We start from the raw sequence: 10,945 nt of genomic DNA, 5'->3' as shown, positions 1-10,945 counted from the left end.
AGACCATTTGTTTTGTCCCATTTTCTCTTCATTTCTTCAAGCTAAATCAAAAGGGAGTGTGCTTAGGAGGATTATATCCAAGAAAACAAATTAAATGACAACTTAGAGAGTTATAGAGCTTGAGAGAAACAAAGAGAAGAAGCTGGAAATTGGAAGAGGAGGACATGATTTTTGTAAATTTTTGCAAGAATTCATTGAAATAAATTAAAGTAGCAAAGGTAAGCAACATACCCTTTAGTAATTTCGTTTTTCTCTCTTGTTCTTGCATGAGGAGAAGAAAACCTCCAAGTTTAAAATTCTAGGGTTCATGTAAATATTTTGGGGGAGTAATTGCATGATAATGGCTTGATTTGCTGAAAAATAGAAGGAATAAATTGATTTGAAACTATGGGTTTTGGGATTGCAACAGGGCAGGAACTTCGGCAGCCATATTTTGACTTTGCACCGTTGGATTAGATTGAATTTTGGATATGTTATTATACTCAATGTCACCTACATTCTGACCGGAGGGATTGAAAATATCAGATTGCGTTTGAGGGCTGTCACCGGAGGAACATTTCTGGAAAATCACCCTTCAAGACAGCTTTGTTCGTCGGCCGTTATATCATCGTTTCACCGTTGGATTGGCCTGGATTTTGGATATGTTATTCATCCAGATGTTATATAAATTCTGAACGGTTTGGATCGGAAAAGAACACTCCTACCAGAAATTATACTTCCCGAACAGCAGGTCTCCAAATTTCAGGTCAGTCCAGTATTGTTCTGATATCGGGAGGTTTAACCGTTGGATGTATGTTAATTTTGGATATGTTATTCTAAGGATGATGATGTATAATTCCACCGTTTGGATTTATTGAATTCTAAATTTACAGAATGATGTTTTAAGTTTGGTTTGAGAAATATTGAATGAGAATATGAGGTTTAGCATAAAAAGTATATTTTGGGACTAAGGATAATGGCAATGGGTTTAATGATGATGGTTGTGTTTGTGTTATTTTTGAGTCATGTTTGATGTGTTGATAAGTGATGATATAGTTAAATTCTATAAAGAATAGTGATTGACTAATACTTTGGTTGTGTTAGAATGAGAAATCATGTTGTAAGTTGAATTATGATATAAGGAATCATTTTGAGTGTGCTTTTGGAAAAATTTGGCATGTGTAGTCATTGATGAAATTTAAGTTAAATTACATTGTTTGGTGATAGATTAAATGTCTTGGGACAAAAGAAAATCGGTGACGAAAAGTCATGCCCTTTGGACATTGAAGATCATCGATGAAAAATTGAATTAAATGGGCGTTTAATGTTAGTGTAAATAAATTATAATGTAAATGAATTTAAATGACAAGTAAGAAAATAAAATACATTCATGGAAATTGTTTACGGAAGTATTCGATTTTGTGAATTTATGAATATTATGAATAAATCGGGAAGATTCAATAATGATTCAGGATGTTATATTAAAAATGTAGGAGAAGCATTCACTCGACTTCTCAGGAGCTCGTATAGTAGGAGCTTAAGGAGGGACTGCAAGAGGGGCACAACAACAACAAGGAAGAGCGAGTTGAGCTTCTGCAGCTGGTAGGTGTTCTATACCTACACTTTTTACGTAGCGTTAATTTACTAACTTATTAAATTCTTGGTCTTTGCGTCTATGGGTGAAACCACAAAGAGAGAGGATAAAGTGAAATAAACGAGAAATTAAAAATGGATTTGAGTACTTGACTGGGTTAAGAATATGGATTACACTAATAGACTTCGTTGATGATCATTCCTCGAACTTGATTAGCCGGTCCCGAATGCGGAGGCTAATGATGTTAGTAAGGTTTGCTAACATCGGCATAATCATCCCTGAAAACGAGGGATACTGAACTTGATTAACTATTCAGGTGAGAATAGTTAATGATATTGACCGGTGCTGTCAATATCGGCAATCACACGAAACTTGATTAGCCGGTCCCGAATGCGGAGGCTAATGATGTTAGTAAGGTTTACTAACATCGGCATAATCATCCCTGAAAACGAGGGATACTAAACTTGATTAACTATTCGGGTGAGAATAGTTAATGATATTGACCGGTGCTGTCAATATCGGCAATCACACGAAACTTGATTAGCCGGTCCCGAATGCGGAGGCTAATGATGTTAGTAAGGTTTACTAACATCGGCATAATCATCCATCTGCATAATCATCCCTGAAAATGAGGGATACTGAATTTGATTAACTATTTGGGTGAGAATAGTTAATGATATCGACCGGTGTTGTCGATATCGGCAATCACATGAAACCTGACTAGCTATTCCTGAAGTGAAAGCTAATGGTGTCAAGAATCTTGACATCAATATTTCCGGAAATATTCCTAGATATTATGGAAAGAAAAATCTGATTGGCTATTTCATGTTAGAAATAGTCGACAACATCAATCAGTGGTATTAATTTTGATGTTTACAATGAACTTGATTAGCCGATCCTGATATGGGAGACGAATAACACTAATGAAAATTTATTAGTGTTAGCATTCCCTTCCAAGTTTTAGGGGAGAGGTATTATAATGATATTTCCGATAGGGAATAATTAAAAATATTAATGAAATGGGGATTGACATCTTGATAGGATTATTCATTCGGCCTTGAAGAGGCGGATATTGATTGGAAATTATGGAATAAGATGGGCGGAGGAACTAGTTACCCGGTGATGGGCTAGTGGCATTAGTTTTGTTTTCTAATGATCGGAATATACAACTTGAGTTAAACTTACTTGTGTGGTGTTAATATTGTCAGGATGACTGACTTGTTAGATTATAAATGGAATGTTGGACGATACCTAATTGTTAAACAAAAATGGTAATTTATGTTTATGTTATGGATTATTGAAGAAAAAAAAAAAGAGAGAAACTGATGAAGATCTAATTCTTGTGAAGGATGGAGGCAAATATCGTATCGTTTGGGACGTGAGAATAGAAGTTCATTAACCATGGTAGGTGTTATACACTTAAGGAATGCAATGCTATATGATGTATTTTGAATTAATTAATGAATTGTAATTGATATAATTTGAGAATCATGTCCTGCGCACATGGAGGATGTCAAAGAAATTATGACTAATAATGTAAATATGTTGTAGTAAGGTTTCGTGTTGTTGCTGGCATGATAAGAATTTGGTGATAATTATACTAGTGTAATAAAATGCCAATAATAGTGATAGATAATGAAATTTGGCCTTAATTATAGTGGTCAAATGAGATTAGGTTGATGAATTAAATAGAATGATGTATGTATGGTATTCATATTATTTGAAGATGGATCGGATGTGAATATTGTGAAAATGATGGCAGGTTCCATGATAATGAGAGATTTTACTGAAAATCTAAAGAAACATTGGAATGTGTCGAAATGGGCACAAGAAATTTGTAAGTTGAATATATTTATAAACTAAAATTGGACCGAAATCATGACGAGTTTGACAACTTATATGGAAAAGCCATAATGGGTATAATAGATGTTGGGATTGAAATTGATATAAAGAGATAGAGTAAGAGGGAGAGAAATCACATGGTAGATATTATAATGGATTAAATGCGCTCGTGAGGTGAAACAAGACACAAAATGAAAATGTTGAATGATTCTAGGAAGGATGAATAGAGACGTAATAATGGAAGGATAAATGAGAATTTCAAGGAAATATGATTGCATATCGTTGAATATATGTTTAATTACTTGTGCATGTATTGTGTGATTTTCCTTTTATGCTATATTTATTATATACATTATGAAATTGCAGGTCCTTTAGATTCACGCCAGGAGTAGCGTTTTAGGTCCTCTAGTCTCCTTTTGTATGATTGAATAAGAAGATGAACATTAATGTATTTTGTCTTTAAGGAACTAAATAACTTAATATGTAATAGTACTCCTTTTACATTAAGTGTCGGACATAAAAATGTATTATTCTGTATTTGTAATCTTAGTTTGTTTACTTCCAATTGTTATGAATTATGTGTGTTAATGGGAAAGAAATGAGCATGCGAAATGTGAGGCATGTACCATGAATGATGTGTTGTTAAGGTTCTACATGATTATGATATGATTGAGAAATGAGTATAACTATACAGGATGATTGTCGATAACTTGGGACCTCCAGGTATAAAGGAAACTCTACCGAAATTTCAGTGGAAATTTCGGCAACTCTCGGATAAGTTCGGTGGATGAAAAAAAAAATACCCATTTTTTTAAAAGTTAAGGCTCAAAGTTCTTTTATGAATTTACTAAATTACAGGGTGTTACATTTAGCCCAAAATTTATTAAAGTCATTTATTTCCTTCGTGTTTTTTACTTTGGTCCCTTTCTTTCAATCTCAATGTTCCCCAACAAATTGACCTATAATTTGGTATAATGAAAGTCAAATTAAAATAAATGAACAAAAAAGCATTATGAACAGTTTGTTCATAGTGCTCTACCACATTGCATTTTGCATAATAAATTTAAATTCTCTTTGGATTTTAGATTTATAGTTAATATAAATATAATTGGAGAGAAGTATTTTAAATTTTATAATATTCATTATATATCTATGATATCTATGACGTGGATGTAAAGCTACAAACCATCATGCATAGCATAACTATTGCAAAAACTTTTCATCAGGTATTATTATAATTTATTTTTTGAGAATCTTAATTTGGATTGATTGATTAGAAGAACCATGATACTATGAAGACATAAAAGATTTTTTTAAAAAAAGTTGGGTAAACTTAAAGGAGGAAAAAGCAATAGTTAATTTTTTGTTGTTTTGTGAACATGAGTCATCCTGAAATTTTATGGTACAAATTTGGACAACAGGTGGCAACCCGCACTTATCCACAGACCATAGCCTTGAAGGAAAAACAGACTTGGGCAAAAACACGTGTGTGGCGTGTGGAACACTTCGATGGCTTTTATCAGATGGACAACTGCTGTCACATGAAGAAGATGACTCCACTCTTCGTGCGGGGCTTCTCCGATTAACGATCAAATACTTCCAATCTTAAAGAAGAAAGCCACATCATATTCACTCGGAGACTATAACATGTAATTATTTGTTTATGGATATGACATAGGTAGGGAGGGTGGTGATACTGGTTTATAAAAACAAAGTTATTGCAGTACAAGAATCATAAAAATATATTTTTTTTATTTTTTAAAAATTATTTTTAACATCAGTACATTAAAATGATTAAAAAATATTAAAAATATTAATTTAAGTAAAGAAAAAAAATATAAAATTTTTAATTTTTTTCAAAAACACTTTTGAAACACAAAAACAAACGGAGTATTAAATTCGAAGCTACATGTCTTGTAAGTTCTGAATTTTAGAATTTTTTATTATTTATTTGATACCGAAAAAGTGAAACAATACAACATAAAGCTATTTGATATAATAAACATGTAACAAAATAAAAGATGATTTTTATTTTAACCCATTTTCCTCGCAAAACAAACTTTTATTATCATTGAAAACAAAATTTATCTAAATATTTTTCTCATACTATACATGTCATAGTTATTAAAATCCAGGCTATCCTAGCGGGTTAACCCAAAACTTAATTTGGATTATTAACTATTTCGGACATTAACCTAACCAAATTATATGACCAGAGGAGTTGGTCTATAATCTGGTTGACTTAATCGAACCTGATTGAGACCTAAACGAGCCAACTCCAAAGAATAAAAAAAACTAAAATTATGTTGTTTTGAATAAATAATTGTTCCAAGTTAACTCGAGTATTAAACCGAGTTAAACCCTGGATTGAATCTAATAACTATGATTTTATATCTATTAAAATTCAAAATATATTTTGATTTTTCTAGAATTTGGATTTTTTCATGTATTTTATTAATTTAATTTATTCCAAAAATCACGTTACATTTTTTTTCTTGTTCTAGATATTTTTAAGTGTTTCCAAATATTATTCTCCAATTTAATTAAGTATTTAAAAAGATTAAATGAAAAATCAAATGAAATTCTCATACTTCTAAATATATATTGTTTTTTATTTGAATTTGAATTTTAATAATTAAAAAGCAATATTTCAATAAAATAAGATTTGGTTGAAAAAACACTTCATAGTTATAATAAAGATAAAATGTAATGTAGTCATTTAAAAACATTTGTAATAAATTAATATAAGATGTGATTAACAAAATATGAAGAATACCACCCTTCACATTATTAGATACTTTTCTTAAAAGTATTTGTGTTGATATTTATAAATAAAAATTTAAATTTTAGTAGTGATAAAATTATTAAAATTATGATTTAACTAGTAAAATTTCACACATACATGCACGCGTAAGATTTTAACAATCTTATAACCACTAAGATTTGAATTTAATATTAGATTATTTTCTTAAAAGTATATGTGTTGATATTTATGGATAAAAATTGAAATCTTGGTGGTGATAAAATTATTAAAATCATGACTTAATTAGTATATAAAATGATATTGAAAACATAAATTTGGTACTAAAATTAGTAAAATTGTAATTTTAGCATTAAGTTTACGTTTACGTTTTCATTTGAAATATAAATATTGTAGTGGATTCGTAGCCTCTCTTAATCTCTTTCTTTCCGCCATTCCACAACCAACCACTAACCATCTCTTCACCAAAATCCGAAGTTGATCTTCTCCTAGACCACCAAACATAGCAGTATGAAACACACCTAGAAACAACTAGTTGTTTTCACTGGCGACATGCTGGTAAGTTCAAAGGATGCCCTCAAGATCATTAGTTGTTTTTATTGGATTGAATTATTTTGAGATAACAATATGAAGATGAAATTCTTTCGGCTGGGAGAAGCTATCAGCTTCATGCAAATAGCTTCTTCGTGGTTTGCTAAGAAGAACAAGAAGCAGTTGTCCATCGATTATCCTTGCTTATTAATTAATTGACTCAGTCGTGCCCTAACTTATCGATTCAAGTGATTATTGTCCTTGCTCGTCAATTATTGCTTTACCTTTTCAATTGGCTTGCTTCTGTTATTTTAGCCACTAAGATAGTTCTCAAACTGGATCTTTTTTTTAATTGTGATCTATTTGATGATTTTTGGTTAAATTTACTTTGAAAAGGGATGGGTTGCTTTTTGTTGTTGGAAGTTAGTCTCTGTGAACTTGGGGGTTGGTTTTGGTGATTTTTGGTTTGATTTGAAGCCTGTATTGGTGGAATCTTATTTTCTTAGAGTGATGCATGTGGATAATTCTTCATTTCCTTGCATTTTCATTTCTTGATGAAAAAAAACATAGATTTCATTATTATAAAAAAAAGTTTGCCTCCCTTTTCTTTTGAATTAAGCATCTATTTCTTTTTCCCTACTTTTTTTTCTTCTCCTTCAACTGATCTTATCTCCATTTCACATTTTTCTTGTTAGTTTTTGTTGAAGCCGAGATCGTTAGAAAGAGTGGATGGAGAGCTTTTTGTGGCCTGCAATGAGTGGGCACTTCCCTATTTGTAGAACCTGTTACGAGTATGAGCGTAGAGAAGGAAATCAAGTTTGCCCTCAATGTACAAGACTAGATTCAAGCGTCTCAAAGGATGTGTGAGAATGTGTGAGAGTCCACGGGATAAAAAAGAATATGACATTAATGATTTGGAAAACGAGTTTAATTTCGATGAAAAGAATATGAACAGACCATCAAAAGAAATACCTACACATTTAATGGCAAGAATTCTTTGCCTATTTATTCTTTTTTTTATTGGGATATACTTGATTAGTACTTAAAAGTGCATTTTTATCAATGTTTTATATCATCATTTTGCACTTGAAGTATCAATAACTCCTTAACTAGATCATGTTTTATAATAACAAGTCTGATAATATAAGATACCTTTAATTTATGGTAAATATTCATTTTAAATGCAGGCCTATCACATAAACAAAGGATTGATTGATGAGTTTAACTACTGAAATTGAGAAGACCTGGGCTAAGCTTAGAAAAGAAATATTGGTTGAATTCAAATTGGAATACCATTTGGTTATTGGATCATAACCGGAGTTGTAGAACTTGGATTTAGGTCTGGTTTATATGGATGGAAAGATAAGACATAGGCCTAAAACTTTCATGAGGAGTCCAAGATTCAAAAGGACCGTTTTCAAGTTCAAATTGTAGCAACAATAGAGAAGTCAGAATCTGTCCTGCAGCTCAGACACTATTCAGTGTTTAGCCCATATCTTGAGTTCTAGAAGTACAAATGACCTCATTCTTGTTTTGTTACAAAGCTGAGACAATTTCTCAGAACTTTCATGAAGACTATCTATTCAAATTCTGATGTTAGCAATGATGTTTTCTACAGACAAGAAGATAAGGATTGTTACCAAGTCAAGAGGTGGCCACCCACTAAACAATTAGTCATCAAATCAATAGTTTCGAATTTCGACCTATAAAAGGAGGCATTTACCATGCATTTAGGCATCTTGGTGTTCAGATCAAGATCACTCTCTTTCTTTATATTTTGTAATGTTCAAGTTTTATTCCATGTTATATTTTCTTTAATCTCTTGTTTATGCTTTTCATTTCCTTTACTATACTTATATAATTATGTTCTTATCTTGTTTATCTATGTTTCTCTTATTCATAATGTTCAGCTAAGTTTATTATGTCAAGGTGAAAAGGTTACACTAATGGTGTAAGAATAAATATAGTATAAACTCAACATGGACTTTAATGTTTGATACTAACATGTTTTGTATTTATTATCTTACTCACTCACCTTACTTGTTAAATGGTTAATCTAGATTTGTGTTGAACAACCCTTGGTATAACAAATACTTGGCACTTTCATAGCCCAACTGTATGGTATAACTGACACCTGTGCTATGAAAGGAACTTGATTTGTTGTTAACAAAAGTTATCACCATGAATACCTGACAACATTTACAAGTATTGGCATTACTCAAATAAGATAATTAATATAATAATGTTAATAAATTGTAATCTGATTGGAACCTCCTTTATGTGTGGTTTCCAGTTGAATAATAAAAAGAGTTTATATTATACTTATTTGAAATACCATTTGTGGATCCTCTAACCTTGACAATTGTTTTTATCATTGTTTAATCCTCACATTAATCTTTTTATCATTATCATATCTCAAAGATCTCTTTAACTCTTTGTTAAATTATATATATTATTTATAATTTATATAGTTCACCTTCCTGTGGTTCGACCCCAGTCTTGCCGGGTTATTTATTACTTTGACACTCCTGCACTTGGGATAAGACATCAATCTTTTGATCGTGTCAATACTAGCTGTAGGTTAGCTGTTTTTAAGGGCTGAAGACTAGCTTGTATTATTTCCTGTATCAGCCTGTATAATTTCCTGTTGTATTCTTTCCTTTCTTAGCTTGTAAATTTTGCCTATATAATGGGCAATTCTCAATGAAAAGACACATAATTTTATTCAAAAGACTTAAACTGTCATGGTATCAGAGCTACAACTCTAAATTATTATTTGTTATCAAGTTTCTTAGTCTCGGTTATTCTTGATCAAAGTTCTCTTGACCTCATGTCTTCAGATAAGTCTGATGTTTCTATGATTCATTTTAATGGCAAGAACTACTCTGCTTGGGCGTTTCATTTTAGGATTTTTGTCAAAGGTAAGGAGTTATGGGGTGTGTTGATGGAAGTAACCCAGCTCTTGACAAAATCAAAGACATAGACCAGCACACCAAGTGGGAAGTCAAGGACGCTCAAGTTATGGCTTGGATCTTAGGATCTGTCGAACCTAACATCATCTTGAATCTTTGATCCTCTCAGATTGCAGCTCAGATGTGGACTTACCTGAAGAAAATCTACAGCCAACAAAACACTGCTCGTTAGTTTCAGCTTGAACATGAATTGGGCACTCTTCAACAGGATAGTCTTTCTATCTCTGATTTTTATTCTAGATTCATTAATCTTTGGACTGAATACACTAATATAGTTTATGATGGCTTACCATCCGAAGGTCTTAGCTCTGTTTAATTTGTTCATGAAACTACTCAACGGGATCAGTTTCTAATGAAACTGAGACCTAAATTTAAAGGCACCAGATCCAACTTGATGAACCGAGAATTTGTTCCTCCTTGGATACATGCCTCAGTGACCTCCTTCGCGAAGAACAACGATGATCTACATCTATTCTTGTGCCTATGCAACACAAGGTAAGCCAAGAGGCAGGGATATGAGCACTATTCAGTGCTTTTATTGTAAGGGATTTGGCTATTATGCTGCAAAATGTCCCCGAAAATTCTGCAACTACTGCAAAAAAGATGGCCATATCATCAAAGAATGCCCTACTCGACCTCCCAAGAAAATAGAGACAACATATACTGTCTCAGTTGGCTCTTCACCTCTGACACAAAGTGCTCCTACTCCTGTCCAATCCGTGACTCCTGCCATGATTCAACAAATGATCATTTCTGCATTTTCAGCTTTGGGACTCTCAGGTAAAAATCTTTCTACATCATCTCCTTGGTATTTTGATTTCACGGCTTCCAATCATATGACAAACAATGTTACTTCTCTTACCAATGTCAACGAATATTTTGGAAATCTTAAAATTCATACTGCTGATGGCAGTCATTTACCTATCACGACCACTGGTGATGTTTCTTCCTCTCTCACTGATGTTTTTGTATCACCTGGTCTTACCACCAATCTTGTGTCTGTCGGTCAGTTGGTTGAAAATGATTGTAAATTGGAATTTTCCAAATCTGGTTGTGTTGTGCAGGATCAATAGTCAGAGAGGATGATCGCGAAGGGGCCTAAAGTGGGATGTCTTTTCCCTCTTCAATTTCCTTTGTCTCTTTTTTCTTTGCCCTTTGTCACTTGTAATTCTGCTCATGTTGATTACCGAGTGTGGCATAAACGTCTCGGACATCCAAACTCTAATGTTCTTCATGATTTATTGAAATATGATTTTCTTGGAAATA

General features: G+C 32.3%; 3 long non-coding RNA genes across 7 annotated transcripts; all 3 read left to right on the top strand.

The window, feature by feature from the left end:
• LOC112327502 (uncharacterized) lies at positions 1–4,856 on the top strand. 5 transcript variants are annotated; one of them, XR_002981795.2, is made up of 5 exons: positions 1–218; positions 410–745; positions 1,473–1,581; positions 2,922–2,977; positions 4,837–4,851. It is a non-coding gene; the product is annotated as an uncharacterized LOC112327502 (long non-coding RNA). The 5 variants fall into 5 exon arrangements; XR_002981794.2 differs by lacking the exon at positions 4,837–4,851 and adding an exon at positions 3,782–4,047 and having other exon boundaries at positions 526–745; XR_002981793.2 differs by lacking the exon at positions 4,837–4,851 and adding an exon at positions 3,782–4,047.
• Positions 1,588–2,895, top strand: LOC127905299 (uncharacterized). The gene is made up of 2 exons (XR_008059189.1): positions 1,588–1,825; positions 1,990–2,895. It is a non-coding gene; the product is annotated as an uncharacterized LOC127905299 (long non-coding RNA).
• Positions 4,857–6,597: 1,741 nt separating the features above from the next.
• Positions 6,598–7,676, top strand: LOC18099722 (uncharacterized). Its single transcript, XR_002981646.2, has 2 exons — positions 6,598–6,734; positions 7,403–7,676. It is a non-coding gene; the product is annotated as an uncharacterized LOC18099722 (long non-coding RNA).
• Positions 7,677–10,945: the final 3,269 nt, after the last annotated feature.

The sequence above is a fragment of the Populus trichocarpa genome, chromosome 5 (genome assembly GCF_000002775.5).
Source record: "Populus trichocarpa isolate Nisqually-1 chromosome 5, P.trichocarpa_v4.1, whole genome shotgun sequence".
NCBI classification, from domain to species: Eukaryota; Viridiplantae; Streptophyta; class Magnoliopsida; order Malpighiales; family Salicaceae; genus Populus; species Populus trichocarpa.
The sequence above is the reverse complement of the archived record's forward strand: the minus strand, read 5'-3'. Positions and strand labels throughout refer to the sequence as shown.